This window comes from Bufo bufo, chromosome 3 (genome assembly GCF_905171765.1).
Source record: "Bufo bufo chromosome 3, aBufBuf1.1, whole genome shotgun sequence".
Classification (NCBI taxonomy): domain Eukaryota; kingdom Metazoa; phylum Chordata; class Amphibia; order Anura; family Bufonidae; genus Bufo; species Bufo bufo.
The window spans coordinates 553,881,384-553,898,220 of record NC_053391.1 but is presented as its reverse complement, the minus strand read 5'-3'; the positions used below and the strand labels follow the sequence as shown (position 1 = coordinate 553,898,220).

The 16,837-nt window shown below is 43.3% G+C and overlaps 1 protein-coding gene across 4 annotated transcripts in view; it reads right to left on the bottom strand.

The window, feature by feature from the left end:
- RB1 (RB transcriptional corepressor 1) overlaps window positions 1-16,837 on the bottom strand; it is a 350,867-nt gene that overhangs the window by 77,276 nt on the left and 256,754 nt on the right. The gene's annotated exons all lie outside the window — the stretch shown is intronic.

Genomic DNA, 16,837 nt, shown 5'->3' with positions numbered 1-16,837 from the left:
ACACGTAAATCAGTTGTTTAACTAATTGATCTGCATCACATACATAGATACAAGAATCTGATCTTGGGGGTCACAACAAGCTACTTAGGTATACTTTAACCTATAGAACCCAAGACCTCAAAGTAGTTCAATGCATGAGGGGGTAAAGGAGAAAATGAGAAGGTGTAGGTCAAGGAACGCCTCCCAACCACAGTCCACATTTGTCTGTGGAAGTAATATGGTATAGACAGAGATCAGGTCAGCTATTATTCAATGCCGAGACCTCAGAGCCTCAAGATGCTTTTTCCAGGGGTGCCACAGCTTGATAAAACGGTCATGCTTCCTAGCTGCTCAACTACCCAACTCCTCCATCCTGTATATTTGATTAATTTTATCAAACCATTGCTCCTTAGATGGAGGGGGGGGGGGGGGTCTGTACGAAGCCAATTAAGAGTAATTAGCAAACGAGCTGTTTGCACAAGGAGGGTAGGCAAATTGGATATAGCCGGGGACCATGTCTCATTGGGCAGCCACAAAGGAACCGCCTCTGGGGTCAGCCTTATAAGTGTAGCACAAATCTGGTTGACTCTTCCCTCCACCATTTTCCAGCACCCTTGTATAAGTGAGCACTTCCAGAAGATATGCAGAAGAGAGACAGTCTCTTGCTGGCACCTCCAGCATCAATCACTCTGGGACAGGCCAGATAGGAATAGCTTTTTCCGGATAATTATACCATCTGGTTAAAACCTTGAACGAGTGCTCCTGTATGCGCACACATGTGGAGAACCCATGTGACTTGAGGCGAATTGTTACCTATTCCGAATCCGTAAAGGACCTTTTCAGCTCCTTCTCCCAACTCCTAAGGAACAGAGGTCGTTTTAGTAGAGAGTCAGATATCATTGAGTGATAGAGAAAGGAAATCCACCTAGGACGCTTGGAATGAGGATTTAGAGCTTTCTCCAGCCAGGTGGGGTCTCTAAGCTCATTCCTCTGGAGTATGATCTACTTAAAGCGAGCACGAGAGCTCGTGAACATCCAGGAAATTTCCTGTGGGCAATACCCCAGAGCAATAACTCGAGATATTGCTTTCCGAACCCAATTCCAAGAGAAGATCTTTGAGTGTCTTCCCTCTAAAACTGGTCCAGAAGCTGGGGACACTAGCCCTAGATGGCAAGACGTAATAAGGGATTAGGTGAACCGGAAAGTACATTGGAGGGGACGACAAAATCTGGGTCTTTCCTTGCAAGGAACAAAAGGTAGAATAAATTCGCTTCGTAAGGCCAACAAATGCGGAGTGTGGTGTGGAGATACCCCGCAGGCTAGCCCACTGCTGGTCATTCAATGTGGCCCTTTCTATGTCAGTACCTAATGGGGCTTGTTTTTCCACGCACAGCGAGATCCATCTCTTCAATTGAATCGCTTTGTAATATATTTGCGCATCTGGCATACCAAAGCCCCCAAGAGAGCGAGGGAGGATCAGATCTGCATAGGATATCCGAGGTTTCTTTGTCAGCCATAAAAAAAAGGAAAAAATGGATCTCACCATGCGAAAGAACTTTTGGGTCAGGAAAATAGGAACCATTTGCATGAAATACAGTAGTTTGGGCATCACATAAGTGCTCAGGAGGTTCTTTCTGCCCATCCAGGAGACATATGGGATGGAGAGAGAGGACAGCATCCGTTTGATATCACCAATCAGAGGGGTGTAGTTCGCTCCATACAGATCTCAGATGTCTCTGGTCAGGCATATGCCCAAGTATTTTAGTTTGAACGACTGCCACTTGAAGGGCATTGTCTTTTTCAATTCACTAACTATACCCGAAGGTGCTGATATATTGAAAGCCAATGACTTAGAATAATTCACTTTAAAGTTGGAGATATCTCCAAACTCCTCAAACAACTTAATTATGTGTGGGAAAGCCATGCTAGGGTTAGTGATCAGGATCAAAAGGTCATCAGCAAATGCGGCATTTTGGTGACAAACTCCTCCGACCTGAAGACCCTGAATTTGCTTGTGCTCTCGTATTGCCTGGAGCAATGTTTCCATAACTAAAATAAATAAAAGTTAGAGACAAGGGGCAACCCTGCCTGGTCCCATTTGAAATCTCAAAGGGAGCAGACAAGGTGCCATTAACCCTAATTCTAGCACTGGGGTGTTTGTAAAGGGACATGATTGCTTGCACAAATTGAATAGGGATTCCGAAACTGAGTAAGACAGATTGTAGATATGTCCAGTCCACTCTGTCGAAGGCCTTCTCAGCAACAGTGCTGAGTAAGACCAATGGGATCTTTTTCGAGACTGCATGGTTTATGGCATGGATAAGCCGCACAGAGTTATGATTTCCTTCCCTGTTTTTAACAAACCGCGTCTGTTCTGGGAGAACTAAGTCTACTTGCCAACACTTTTGCCCAGATCTTAACGTCAACATTTATTAAGGATATTAGGCCAATAGGAAGCACATAAACTAGGGTCCTTCCCATCTTTTGGCAAAATGGTTATCGTGGCATTTAGCAATGGTTTAGGAAGTATGCCACCCAAAAGAAGTGCATTGCACCAAGCCGTTAATCTGGGGATCATAATTGGGGAGAACTTTCAGTAATAACCTACTGGGAGGCCATCAGGGCCCAGGGCCTTCCCTAGAGGCGTAGATTTCAGAGTTTCTGAAATTTCCTTACCCGATATTGGTTGCATTAGTCGGACCCTTGCTTCTTCAGAGAGACTAGGTAATGTGAGCTTAGACAAGAATCGGTCTATTGCAGCCGACTTAGATAAATCTCCTGCAGCTACTGTGTTACCAGGTAAATTATATAGTTGTCAATAAAAGGCCACAAACTCTTGTGCAATATCCTTCGTTTCTACAGTCTTATGTCCAGTACTTGTTTTAATAGAGTGTATGTACCCGGATTCTTTTTGTTTTTTAAAAGGTTGGGACATCATTTTGTTGCCCCTATCCCCGTATGCGTAAAACTTATACTTGCCATATTGGTACTGTTTGGTACTGGACATTCAGATGGTCTTTCAGTTGCTGACGCAGAGACACCAGATCTGCATGTGCATGGGTAAATTTGGACCTTTTCTGAATCATTTCAATAGTGGAGATTTGCGCTAAGAGTGAGTCTAGTGTTTTCTGACGATCTCTTTTAACCCCAACTCCAACGGCTATGAGGTTCCCCCCGTATGAAGGCCTTAGGCTGGGTTCACACGAGCGTGTCCGGATTAGGTCCGGATGCGTCCCGATGTATTGCGGCAAACCCGCGCGAGTAGGAACGCAATTGCAGTCAGTTTTCACTGCGATTGCGTTCCGATGTTTAGTTTTTATCGTGCGGGTGCAATGTGTTTTGCACGCGCGTGATAAAAAACCGACTGTGGTACCCAGACCCGAACTTCTTCACAGAAGTTCAGGTTTCGGTTAGGTGTTGTGTAGATGTTATTATTTTCACTTATAACATGGTTATAAGGGAAAATAATAGGATTCTGAAAACAGAATGCTTAGTAGGTGATCAATTGAGGGTTAAAAAAAAATAAAATAATTAACTCACCTTCTCCTCTTGATCGCGTAGTTACCGGTCTCTTCTTTACTTCTTTAATGATGAGCTGTGGGCTAAAGGACCTGTGGTGACGTCAGATCACATGCTCCCATCACATGGTCCATCACATGGACCTTTTCTGGAGAGTATTCAACCCCTTTACATTGAACGAAGTGAACGTGATGTCAGCCATAGTCTAAAGGTTTTTCCAGTCCCAGTGTGCCTAGTGACCACTGATATCCAACTATGCCCATATGAATTGAGCGAGTGTGTATGGGAACCAAAACGGCAACAAAAACCAATAAAATTACATATTGAACATGCAAAATAAGACTGTGATGAACAAAGAAGCTCCCCGACTTTTATGGTCAAGGAGACAAAATGTGAGAGCAGGAGGACTTAGATAAGTCATTCCTATACTGGTTCCACAGACCAGCACCCCATAGGTAACAGGATATAGGTTGTGAGCCCAACAATGCGTAAGAGCCCCAGATAACCCCCCATGACTAACTGTACCATGTCTGATACAACTATTGTAACTGAGAACTAGCTTGGAGCGGATATTGACAGTCTCAAGATCCCAAAAACAAGGAGCATCAAACTGTAACTCAGAAATACCATGGCTTATTAGCGAAACCTAGGAGGTCAAATGTAGAAAATGTGAACAAACGTTCAAGCGGGAAGGAGGTAGACAACCCTGCCGGGAAAATTCAGTCGGTCAGCCCAGCGGCTTCCTTATGCCTGCCTGTTTGGGTCTGCGAACCTCGGACCATGCGGGTGTTTTAGGCAATGGAGGAAGTTGAGCTAGTTGCAAGGTTTGCAGCAGCCAAGAGGGAATGTCCAGCGGTTCCATGTTGAGCAGTGACCAAACTCCGTCGAGGTCCGCTGGGGATTTGATGACACATCGCTTGTCCGCTATAGTCGCTTGTAGACCAAAGGGGAATTAACCACCGATATGCGTTTTTCTGCGACCAGAGGTGTTCACAAAGGGGTTTGAGAATCTGCCTTTTCTGCAAAGTAGATGGCGCGATATCTTGAAAAAAGGAGACAGAGTGGCCGTCATGGGACAAATCAGAGTGATCTCAAAATGATAGCAATAAAGAGAGAAATTTTTTTTTGGAAGTTACTTCAAACCTGGAGGGATCAATGAATCCCACCACAGTATGAAATAAAATTAGGCGCCGACAGGGATAAGGACTAAAATGTATAAAAATAATATATAAAAAGAATAGCGAAGTAGTGGAAGGCAGCTCTATATAAAGTGTTGAGAGACCCAGAACACACTCAAATGGCAATAGCAAAAGTGTAGAGGCAAGGGATGATGTCAATGGGAAAGAATTCTGACCACGTACTATCACCCATTGCATGAAAGGATGAATAGGAAAGAAAAAAAAGGGGTGAAGAAATGGTGAGCGCCACTCCGTTAGTAATTACTATATAATGAATACATTTTCGTGCACTAGGACGGTAATACGTTAAAACATCCAAGGATGCTGGCAAGATACTGTTATCACTATTGTTACAGAATAACCTTTTAGAAAATCTAAAATGAATTAAAAATAAGTCATATTATAATATTAGATAAACAAAAAAAAAATATGAACAAAAAAATTATATATATATATATATATATATATATATATATATATATATATATATATATATAATAAATAAAAAATAAATTCATATATAATTCACTCACTTCACTAGGGGGGTGATCATCAGGATAAGCACATGACACCTGCGGCCAAACCCCCCCCCCCGGCCAGGATCGCATGTAGAATGGTAGTGACAGACGGCAGCACCACAGGAGGTCTTCAGTTCCCCTTCCTCAGGAGCAACACTTTTTTTTGTTCATATATATTTTTTTTGTTCATCTATCTGATCCAAATTTCCTGGTTCAATTAGAATCGATATTTAAAACAGTCCTCCTAATCATGCTGTTCACATTTTGACATCATGAGACCAAGACAACACCTAACAATTGATCAACTGTACCTCGCCATTGCGAGGCTTCAAGCAGGATGTTGTCAGACGGAAGTGGCCACTGAGCTTAGAGTGTCACAGAGTGTCATCAGCAGGTTGCAACAGAGATACAAAGAGACTGGAAGAGTCACAGAAAGGCATAGAAGTGGACGTCCTTTGGCCACATCCCACACTGATGACTGCTTCATTGTGAACAATGCCCTGCGGAAAAATATAATGAATGTCACGCAACTCCAGACACATTTAAGGGAGGTGAGAGGCACCCAAGTTTCACTTCAGATCATTCGAAACCATTTACATCAGTGTGGTCTGCAAGCTAGATGAACTGCAAGGGTACCTGACCACACCACCAGGCACAGGCGTCAGTCTTGCATGGGCCAGGGAGCATCTACGCTGGATGAGGGACCAGTGGGCCTCAGTGCTGTTCACTGATGAAAGTCTATTCAGGCTGAGCAAAAATCATGTCCACCAGCGATGTTGGAGACATCAAGGAGATCGCCAACTGTTTTCACCAGATGAGCCTTTAATGGTGGTGGTGTTACAGTGTGTGCATGTGTGTCTAATCAATACAAAACTGCCCTAAACTTTGTGAATGGTGCAGTGACAAGCCCATACTACTTGAATAACATCATTATTCCAGTCATTGTGCCTCTGCATGAACAATACAGGGCTAATTTCATCTTCATGGATGACAATGCGCCAGCTCATTGGGAATGGTTGCTGGAGACTGGGGTTCCTCAAATGGAGTGGCCTGCACTTTCCCTATAACTGAATACCATTGAAAACCTATGGGATCAGCTGAGTCGCCGTGTAGAGGCTCTTAATTCTGTACCTCAGAACCTCAATGACCTAAGGGCCGCCCTTTAAGAAGAGTGGGGCGCCATGCCTCAGCAGATAAGTCGACTTGTGAACAGCATGAGACGTCGTTGTCAAGCTGTAATTGATGCTCAAGGCAATTGAGACTGACATTTTTTGTGGGGGTATACCCACCACTGTAGTTGGCTTTTGTGTCAATAAATTGTTTGAGACGAAGAAATCACCATTGCATGCTTCTACTTAAATTCCCCAATTTCAGGCTATAATATCATTATAGCGTGAACGTTTTAAGTTTTCAATCAATTTCACCCAAAAGCCAAATATCCCTAACATTTTGTGAGTAGTGTATGTTTGTGGGTGTAACGTGAAAAAAAAACAAAAAGCGGAAAAGTTCAAGGGGTATGAATACTTTTTCAAGGCATCGTAACTCCACAGCATGTTAATTTATGTTGTGGTTTTCATCCTTTGCAATGCACAGGATAAAAGCGGAGACTAAATCCGCATGTAACTCAAGTGGGTTTTTCCACATATTTGTCGCAGATTTCAGGGGGAATAAAGAATAAAAGCTAGATTTGCCACATGTGGCCCTACCCTAAGGCTGCAGTCGTATATATCATATTTGTTGCCAACATTCTTGCAGCTGAAAACTACTTCCATACATTTGTATTGTGATGTTTCTGCAGCACATGCTTGGATTTCCCATTCAGCTGAATGGGACGGTCACAGAAACTTCTGCCCCGCCGCCGATCACCGCCATAGGCTTCAGGCCTAGTAGGCCTGAGGCCTATGCGGTAGTGAAATGCAGGCACAGGCGTGCACGATGACATCATCGTGTGCGCCTGTGCCAAGATGCCAAGACGCAGCAGCACAGTAAAGTGTGAGCGCCTTAGTCTGCAAGAAAGCGCCTGGACATAGGTGAGTATTTAGCTTTTAGGTTTTTTATTTTATAATTTTATTACTATATGGGGGCAGTGTGGGGGAAATTACTGTGTGGTGAGTAAATTACTATGGGGGGATTACTATGTGAGTACTGTGTGGGGGAAATTACTATATGGGGGCATTGCTATTGGGGAGGCACTGTAGGGGCAATTCTATTATTTCTGGGGACACTATACAGGGATTATTACCTGGAGCACAATATAGGGTGGGGTTATTACTGGGGGCACTCTAGGGGACATTATAGCTGCTGTGGACATTTGGGGTAATTTATCAAACTGGTGTAAACTAAAACTGGCTTAGTTGCCCATAACAGCCAATCAGATTCCACCTTTCATACTTGACAGCTCTTTTGGAAATCCAGTTCTACTTTACACCAGTTTGATAAATGACCCCAATTATGTCTACTGGAGTTACTATTTTTTTAGCAGTATAGTACCTGGGGCATTGGGGGGCACAGTATTGGGGGTGGCAGCAGCATGACACTGTGGGGACACAAGGATGAGAAATCTAACATGCCTGTATTACAAACTCTGTAGAGACGAGATGCGTCTGAAAGAATTTGTCATGGCGGTCTAACGGAGGAGAAGAGGAAAGAGGAGGTCTACATGACAGGAGATGTCCCTGGATGTAAGAGGTTATGTGGTCAAGTATTGGGGGGGGGGGGGGGGGCGGGTGCCAGAGAAAGGACCCGCCCCGGGTGCCAAACACCCTAGGCACGCCACTGGCTGTGTATCTAAACCCTTATGAACACAACCGTATCCATTCTGAGATCTGCCTTTTTGCCTCATTGAGTTCTATGGATTTGAGGTCCTCATTTTGAAGACCAGAATAGGACATGTTCTGTCTTTACTGGAACTGACATACGGATGTAAAAAAAAAAACAAAAAAAAAAAACAAAAAAAAAAAAAAAAAAAACACCGATGACGTCCATGTGCTTTCCACATCTGTATGTCAGTTCTGCGAAAGATAGAACATGTCCTATTCTGGTCCATATAATGCAGATCTAAAACCCAAAGAACTCAATGGGACTGCAAAAAAATGTGAATCGCACACGGACAGTAACCTTATTTAGTGGATCCGCAACTTGCAGACCGCAAAACAGATACGGCTCTGTGCACGAGCCCTATCCCTTATACTCAGCGCCCATAACAATGACATCCACAGTCCCCCCATAACCGTGCCATCCACAGTGCCCCCCATAACAGTGACATCCACAGTGCGTCCATAACAGCGACATCCACACAGTGCCCCTAGTGCCATCCAGGTCCTCTATTGTGCCAACCATTGCCCCCTGTGCAGTGGCGACTCTAGTAACAATATATGGGGGGGCACATAAGATGTCACAGTCAAAAATAGGGGGGGGCACTAATAATTTTTTACCACTTAAACATATTACTGGCAAAAAATAATAATATAAGTATATATAAATAAGATTACAAAATACGAGAGTATTTCGGTATGCAGGGATACCTTTTTATTGTACTAACCTAATACTTTTTTTGGTATGAGATTACGGTTTGATTGGTACTATTTTGGGGTGCATATGACTTTTTAATCGCTTGGTATTACACTTTTTGTGTTTTTTTTGGTGTTCACCTGAGGGCTTAGGTCATGTGATATTTTTATACAGCAGGTTATTACGGATGTGGCGGTACCTAATGTCTAATTTTTTTAGCACAATAGCAGCAGTTTTGAAGCAAAAATAAAAAATCATATTTTAGTGTCTCCATTGTCTGAGAGTGATAGCTTTCTTTTTTTTTTTACCGACTGTCTTAGGTAGGGTCTAATTTTTGGACGGATGAGATGGTGGTTTGATTGGTACTATTTGTGTTTTTTTTGGTGTTCACCTGAGGGCTTAGGTCATGTGATATTTTTATACAGCAGGTTATTACGGATGTGGCGGTACCTAATGTCTAATTTTTTTAGCACAATAGCAGCAGTTTTGAAGCAAAAATAAAAAATCATATTTTAGTGTCTCCATTGTCTGAGAGTGATAGCTTTCTTTTTTTTTTTACCGACTGTCTTAGGTAGGGTCTAATTTTTGGACGGATGAGATGGTGGTTTGATTGGTACTATTTTGGGGGGCATACGCCTTTTTGATTGATTGGTATTACACTTTTTGTGATGTAAGGTGACAAAAATGACTTTTTTTTACACAGTTTTTATTTTAATTTCTTTTTTTACGATGTTCACCTGAGGGATTAGGTCATGCAATATTTTAATAGAGCAGGTACTTATGGACACTGCAATGTCCAATATGTATATTTGTGTTTATTTTACTTTAACAAAAGCATTTTAGAAGAACAAAACCTAGTCAGAGCCATATTTTTTTTTTTATCGGGGCGATTGTCTCATGTATGGGCTCATTTTTTGGCAGGATGAGGTAATGGTTTTTTCCTTTTTTTTTTTTTTACCCAAACCCACTTGGTTCTTGAAGATCCAGTGGGTCTGATGCCTATATAATACACTACAGTACACTATATAGTGTATTGTGACTTTACAAATTTAGATTTTTGGGGTCACATTATGTTGAGTAATGCACCTGGGATAACCCCTCTCGTGAAATCTATCTGCCATCTCTCTTAAGCGTACCTCTCTTGTAGGGATATTCTGCACAATTCTATTGATACGTTGGTATTGTGATCCTGGTAATGCTTTTATTGTGTTAGGAGAATGGCAGATGGTGAAATGTAATAAATTGTTCTGATCTGTGGGTTTTCGATAGAGGTCTGTTGTCAGTTTGCCTGATGTGTCACGTGTTATTTTGGTGTCCAGAAAGTTAATGGTGCACTGATCATAATGAATAGTGAATTGAAGTTCTGGATAGATGGAATATCCCTACAAGAGAAGTACGCTTAAGAGAGATGGCAGATAGATTTCACGAGAGGGGTTATCCCAGGTGCATTACTCAACATAATGTGACCCCAAAAATCAAAATTTGGCCACAGGTACTAAGGATTCTCTTTGTCCATACGTACCACCCATGCGCCCAAAAAATTCTGAATACCATTCGAGGCCATTGGTCTATCTTAGGCAAAGCATACCCCGATATCTTAGAATTTAGCCAACCTATTCTACCGTGTAACAAATGGCCCAAAAACATACGGGATCTCTTGGTCCACGCAGATGAAGGCTCTAACAGGACCTCCCCCCAACAAACCTTTCTCAAGACACTTTTCCATGCTAACGTTGCATGCAGTGTTCGCACGTACAGAAGGGATCTCACATTTCGCATCCCCGTACAGGGGAATCTATCCCAATACGAAAAAAAATTCACTTGCGACTCTGATCATGTCGTCTACATGTTGAAGTGCCCGTGCGGACTCATATACGTTGGTGAAACTACACAAAAAATACGAGAGCGTATCTGTCAACACAAATCCAAAATTCAAAATAACAATTTGCTACTCCCAGTCCCCGCCCCCACTTCCACCAAATGCGCCATAACATTGCACAGTTGAAATTCCAAGTACTAGAACACGTTCCATTACCACAAAGAGGTGGCGATTGTATTCGATTACTAAAAATAAGGGAAGCATACTGGATCCACCGGCTGGATAGCCTTGCACCACATGGTCTCAACCGTGAATATGAGATCCAATGCTTTGTATAATTTCTAGTACTGTATTATCAGTTGTGTAAGTGACATACATGTGAATACTGTACAATCATGTTAGTATGATTATTTTAATTCTTTGTGTTCCTTTCTAGGCCCATTAGAATACTTCCATGCCGCAGAAGAGTATCCTTTTTCTTAAAATTTACTCTAGTCTGTCCCTCTCCTCCCTTCTCTTAATCTTTTTTTAATCTTTTCTATCACATAATGTTCCTCTCCTCCCTTCCTTACTTATGTAGCCTATTTTCACTTTCATTTTATGTCATTGTATCTTTAGTATCACCTCACTATTATGCCTATTCTAATCTTCTTCCCTTAGTTCTTCCTCTTATTTTCTCTTCCCCTTTTCTTTCTTCTTTCCTTTTATTGCATTCCTTATTCCAATCACACTGTCTGGTAGCGATATAATATAATGTCTAACACATCTGCGATCCTCCAGTCACTTGCACGACCTGTTTGACAGCATCGGTGTTGATGCGTTCCACGCTGGAACGCATCAACTTCCGGGTTGCGGAGGCCTGAGCGTGTCACTTCCGGTTGGTGAGCGCTGACGGCTACTGCGCATGCGCCGAGTGCGTCTCAAGGTGGAACGCACGCATTTCCAGTACGGATACGTCTCAGCCTTGTCATTTCTCCACCTTTTGCGCCAACAGGGTCCCACACTGCTCCTTTAAAAAGGTATTGAGCACTCACATCAGACGCCAATCCTGGCTTAGCATGCACAGTCCATGCACATCTCACCTGCGTCCCTTCACCTTGTTTTTCTGGTCTCTGACTGCGGCATAGGTAAGTAACAGCAATATTCAAACAACATGTGTGTACTATTATGGCCTTAGTGATTTGGTACATCCCCTATATTCCTTAATACAATTGTAACAGAAAAACTGCAGCACTCTCCAGCCTTGATCCTTAATGCTTTATTTCACCAACAAATGCGACGTTTCGATCAGTGTGATCTTTCTCAAGCAATCAGTTGACTGATTGCTTGAGAAAGATCACACTGATCGAAACGTCGCATTTGTTGGTGAAATAAAGCATTAAGGATCAAGGCTGGAGAGTGCTGCAGTTTTTCTGTTACAATTGCATCTGGATCTGGGGAAGCTAAGGACTGGCTTCTGACACAGCGAGCACCACCACAGTAAGGAACATTCTATATTTTTCGTAGTGCTGCTGCACATTTTTTCTTTTTTGCTATATTCCTTAATACTTATTGAATAGACAAAATTCAGTTCATCTGGACAAATTTACGGATCATCTATACCGAAATTAGCAATTTGTGTCTTTGATATTTCTGCTTTATGTGATGCATATGCCATAATGATCCTGATGTAATTTGCTTGTATGATCACTGGTCATGTTTATATTTTATGTCCTTTGTGTCTAATTTGATTTCAAATTGTCTTTCTCTGTAGTATCTGACGAAGGCATTTTTGCCAAAACGTTACCAATACAGAGAGCAGCCGGCGGTCCTGCACATGCGCATTCAGCCTAGCGCGCTGTGAAGACGGGCGCTCGGAGCTTTCTCCAGCAGGAGGCGGTGACGTCACTCGTGATCCGTCTTCTGCTGGAGAAAGGAAGAGAAGAAAGGAAGAGAAGACAGGAAGATAAGAAGACGGACTTTGGCCAGAAGCACAGAAAAGCCATCTGGAGGGACCACGTGACCGGGAGGCAGATCTCAAAAACGGCTGCACTCTGGAAGGTAAGTATGTGAGCAATAATCTTTCCTCTACAGGTTAGCATGTAATAGCAAAAAAAAAGGTTAAGCCCGAAGAACCCCTTTAAAGTTGCAAAAACATTCACATTTGCATCTCCCACAGAAGCCATTCTAGAGGCATTTCAAAGAAACAATTTAGGAAGTAAAAATAAATTAGGAAGAACAAGAATTGCAAGAACACATTGAAGATCTTCACAAATTTGTTTAGCAACAATACATGTGTCTGCAAATCAGTAAAATGGCTAATAAAAGTGTTATAGGATACCTAAACCAGGTGGAGAGGTGCTTCCCAGAGCATTCTTCAACTTCAGCTTGCATTGGCTCTGCTCTTGCAGCATGGGAAGTACAAATTCTATATACTTTCTATGGATCCATAGCATTTGACAAGGCCTGGCGCATTCTCGATACGGAATGTAGTGTGTGTGGCGAACTGCACCATACGCCCCAAACCCTGTCTGTTGCGGTACTTGTATACCAAAGAAATATAGGACAAGATCTGATTTATTTGGGTTTTCCACAGGCTTAAAGGGGTATTCCCATCTTGCTACTTCATTCTCAATTGTAGGATGTGGTGCGCAGGCGCAGCACATGGATGCGGCCGGCGAGATGAGGCCGTATCCATGGGATACCAGCATAAACCCAGGGGAGTGAAAGGAGCATTTTTATGCCAAATGGTATGTTTTTTTAAATTACATGTATAATAAGAAATGTTCAGTGGGGGGCAATGATTTAATGTAACCCTATTTAATGAAGTGGGAATACCCCTTTAAGGTTGGCATATTTGGGCTGTACCAGTATTTGGACTACATTCCCACATTATATGCCAAAAATCTGCTTCCATTTCCCCACATCTTGGGCATGCCGTAGAGGACAACCTTCCCATTCTACATAATCTAATAGGTGTGAGATATGTTTGATGAATAATGTCGAGCTGAATTAATTTATTGTTGATTGCTGGCGATACCTGTAAATGTGACTCTAATAAATCTGTTATTGATTCATCTGTGAGTGTGGGCATATGTCTTTTCCATTTATCTATCACCTTCAGGAGAGCAGCAAGCGATTTTGCTCGCAGCAGATGTGAGTAGATTGCAGAGATTAGACCTCTGGGCCCTTGGGTTCTAACAACACCTATAAGTGGGTATTGGAAAAATTTGTTTTGGGGTCTGGATACATAGATCTGGGTATTTCAAACTTTTGCATCAGGTCCGAGAATGCTAGGAGTACTCCCTGATAATATACATCCTCCAAGCATCGCAACCCAGCCGCTCTCCATCTTTCCGCTCCTATAACTGCCTGTATGTGTAATAGGGATAGGTTGTGCCATAGTGGTGTTTCAGAGATGACATCGGTAAACAGTTGTTAGTTTTGTTTCCCTCCAGACCCCCTGGGCTAGTTTGTGTATAGAAAGTCGCGGTGGTTTTTGGGCCCTGCGGAAAGTCTCCAGGACCGACCACAAGGTATGGACTCCCAGGTAGTGTTTCAGGAAGTACTCTGAGATGGGTAACTCCTCAGTGGTGTACCCAGTATGGATGGGGCGTAATTGCCCTGCTAGGTAATATAGGCGATAATCCGGTAGTGCCATGCCTTAATGTATCTAGGCTCAATTTGGATCGAGAGTTACCCCAAATAAAGACTCTGGTCATGAAGTCCAGTTCTTTAGAGACTGACTTCGGAATAGGTACCTCCGAGTTTTGTAGAGCATATAAGGCCTTGGGGAGTGTGATCAATTTTATTAGGTTAATGCGTCCTGCCACTGACAATGGGAGTGACTTCCAGGTTTTGAATTTATCCCGTATGTGTGTGATTAGGGGATGAATGTTAAGAGACAAAGCAAGAGAGTGTTGTCTAGTTATGTTAACACAGTTCTCCAGTCACTAGTAACCTGCTCACTAGGCTTGAGTATAGAATAGAGATCCACCTGAGAAATTAAGGACCAAACTTAAAGTCTCGGAGGCACCCATAAAGGTATGCCCATACAATAGAGTCAAACGCCTTGGCTGCATCCAGAGAAGCTAAGGCCCAGTCTAGGTCCACGGAGTAGCCAATCTGGGTGACTGCTTGCACCTTCTAATATTCTCAGTGGTTGACTTCCCCGGCATGAATCCCGTCTGGTCCTGGTGGACTAATGACAGAATCACCTGATTGAGTAGGGTGGCTAATATTTTTGTGAGAATTTTATAGTCCACATTTAGTGCAATGGGCCTGTATGAGCTACATTCAAGTGGATCTTGGTGAGTGATCCGACACTCCTCTAGGTAAGTACCTTATGGAGCGAAGATTTAGTAACACATTTTCACTTCCTAGCATGTAATCAATTTGTGTCAGTGAGTGATGGCCGCCGCTCCGGCAGCCATATTCCCAGGTCGTGGGGTGAGTAACCCTCCATAAATCAGACCAGCGGAATTCTGTGATCAATCTACTTAAATGTAAGGGAGCCCCAGACACCTATGGACGGACTTCCCCACCCCCCCCCCATCCACAAATCGATCAATGGACAGATCTAATAGCACGTTCACATCTCCCATACAAATGGTTTTGGCATGGGGGATATGTAGCTGCAAAAGCGGCAGCCAGGTGTAGTACGTGCATTGAACTAGGGGGAGGATTGTAGGTTCCCAGTATAGTATACTGTACAATATCAAAAAGAGTGGACAAAGAAATAAATGCCTTCTAAATCAACTGCTAGATCCTTCACCTCCCATCGTAGGTTTGTGTGTATTAGCACAGATACTCCCCTAGAGGAGAAGGAGTGGCAGGAGTGTGCAGCCTATCGAACCCATGGCTTCTGTAACACTCGCAAGGTGTTGTTTGTAAGGTGTGTTTCTTGGAGGCATAAAATATGCGGGCCAGAGTTTTTGATGAGAGAATACCATGGACCTTTGACGGGGCGGGCCCAAGCCCCTGACATTCCATGACATAATCTTAAACTCCGCCATAGTGTCTGGGGTAGAAGTATGTCATGCAAGTGTGCAACAGTGTAACTGAAAAGGTTATACTCATCATTTGGGAACTTCTAATAACTGGAACAGTTAAAGAAACTAACCCTAAACTTCTAACGGTGCAATAGTTGTATACTTTCAGGTCTGGGGTGTCTAACACAAATCCAGACTATCGGCCAGAAAAACCGGGATGCCCGTGCCAGGGATTTTGGGTGACAGAAGCAAGTGGGTTGCGGCTGCAGCATGTAATGACCATTCAAGATTATGTAGACAGAAAAAGGTTACTAGAACATAGACAAGAGGCTACAAAGATCAACATCTAAAGTGTTGTGCATAGTATCAAACCAGGCTCATGACGCCGTCTGGTGGTAAGTCCGCTGATGTTGCCGGGGTCCTCAGTGCCAGCCCGTGACTTCTCCTGGTGCAGTGAAGAAAATTGCTGTCTCCATCGGCTACTCGAAGCTTGGCAGGGTATCCCATGGAGTAAGGAATGCTGGCCTCTCTCAAATGTCTCTTGACGTCCATGAAGGTGGCCCGCTGCTTTTGAAGAGAAATCCGGGAAAATAGAGACTCTGACATTGTCGTACTTAATTTCTTGTCGTCTGGCAAATGCTAGGATTTTTTTTCTATCTTTGCAGTTGAGGAATCTCGCCAACATGGGCCGAGGAGGGGCCCCAGGTGGTGGGGGTTTCGCTGGCACGTTCCACAGCGTACGCTTAGGAGAATTCTGCATCTGGGAAAAGTTCCTTTATCCATTTTTCAATGAACTCATCTGGCGTGCGACCCTCCGCTTTCTCTGGAAGGCCTATTATTCTGATGTTGTTTCTGCAAAGCCGGTTTTGGAGGTCATCCACTTTATTTTTCCATACATCTGCTTTGGCATTTAGGTCAGATATAGCTCTGGGAACAGTGGCAGTGACGTCCTCTATGCGAGTAATGCGTTCCTCTGTATGTTGTACTCTGTCCCGCAGGTTTTGTAGATCCTGGCGCAGAAGTCCCAGGTCAATTTTGACTTCATTAAGTTTCCCAGTAAGGGCTCTTTCACACTTGCGTTGTTCTGTTCCGGCATAGAGTTCCGTCGTCGGGGCTCTATGCCGGAAGAATCCTGATCAGGATTATCCCCATGTATTCTGAATGGAGAGAAATCCGTTCAGGATGCATCAGGATGTCTTCAGTTCCGGACCGGAACGTTTTTTGGCCAGAGAAAATACAGCAGCATGCTGCGCTTTTTGCTCCGGCCAAAAATCCTAAACACTTGCCGCAAGGCCGGATCCGGAATTAATGTCCATTGAAAGGCATTAATCCGGATCTGGCCTT